The following is a 1,378-nucleotide window of genomic DNA, read 5'->3' as shown; positions in this document are numbered from 1 at the left end:
CTTCCCCTACAATCCTCTGCCCTGTTTCTTATAGTCCACATATGAGTGAAACTAGATGATCGTTGTCTTTCTCTGACTGACTTATTTTGCTCAGCATAAAGGGGAGATGGGTGGAGGGGATGAGGTAATTGAGTGATGGGCAATAAGGGGGATACATGATGTGAAGAACACTGGGTGTTATATGCAACTGATACATTACTGAACGCTACACCTGAAACTAATTATGTATTATAAGTTGGCTAACTGAATTTAAATTAAAAATTTTTTAAAGTATGAAAAAAAATAGGCTTCTTTTGCGATACCCAGAGAGGGGTCCATACAGTGTTGTTTTGAGTTTCTGTCATTACTTAAAGGGAAATTTTCACAATGTCTAGAGCCCTTGATGTCCTACAAGTGAAGGAGGGGGTCTCCTTAAATTTCTTGCAGCAGGAATCCACTTAGATGGCACCAACCCTTACTTCCAAATGGATCGGTGCATCTACAAAAGGAAAATGGCATCTACGCCATAAATGTGAAGAGACCCCGGGAGAAGCTCCGCAGGCAGCTCGAGCCATTTTTGCCATTTAAAACCCGGTGGTGTCATGGCACGTCCTCTAGAAACACTGGCCAGCAGGCTGTGCTGAAGTGTGCTGCAGCCCCTGGAGCCACTCCTGGTGCTGGCTGCTTCATTCCTGGAACCTTCCGTAACCAGATCCAGGCAGCCTTCCAGGGCCGGGAGTTCTGGTGGCTCCTGCTCCCGATACTCACCACCAGCCTCTCCAGAGCCATCTCATGTTAACCTGCCCACCGTCATTGAATGTGACAGACTGTCCTCCGCCGATGTGGACACGGCCATCCTGTGCAACCACAGGGACCTAACCAGATGGGCCGGAGGAGGCAGACGTGAGCTGGGAAGTTCTGCGCATGTGCGGTCCTGGCTCCCATGAGCTCTCGCGGGAGGTCACAGGAGTTCTCTGCTTCCTCAGAGATCCTGAGGAGACTGACAGGGAAGACCCGGCTGCTGCTGGAAGTGACCAGGGAGAGCCGGCTGCTGCTGGAAAGGCCGAGAGCAAGGACAAATTTCGGGCCGAATGCACAGCCCAGGTCCAGAGTTCACGGCTGCTCAGCTGGAGGTGATGCGGGGTCTGAAGGCACACGGGTGCCCTCTGGGCGCTACTGGCCGTTGGTTCCCTGCTGAGGCCTGGGCTGCCGCTCCCACTGCTCAGGCCTGAGTGTGGGGACTACTGACCAGTCTGAAGCTTTTCTTCCAGCGACTCTAAACAGAAAGTGGGAATAAGGTTGATGGAAAATAAACAGCTTCTAAAGAGAAGAAGGAGAAGGAGAAGAAAAAAAGAATGGAAATCTAGAATCTTTGCTCTTAAGGAATAGAAAATAGCAA

At 50.4% G+C, this 1,378-nt stretch overlaps 1 pseudogene; it reads left to right on the top strand.

The window, feature by feature from the left end:
• Positions 1–366: 366 nt before the first annotated feature.
• On the top strand, positions 367–926 carry LOC116574080 (annotated as a pseudogene).
• The last annotated feature ends 452 nt before the right edge of the window (positions 927–1,378 follow it).

Source organism: Mustela erminea, chromosome 15 (genome assembly GCF_009829155.1).
Source record: "Mustela erminea isolate mMusErm1 chromosome 15, mMusErm1.Pri, whole genome shotgun sequence".
Taxonomy (NCBI): domain Eukaryota; kingdom Metazoa; phylum Chordata; class Mammalia; order Carnivora; family Mustelidae; genus Mustela; species Mustela erminea.
Note: the sequence above shows the minus strand (reverse complement) of the source record. Positions and strands in the feature narration are given on the sequence as shown.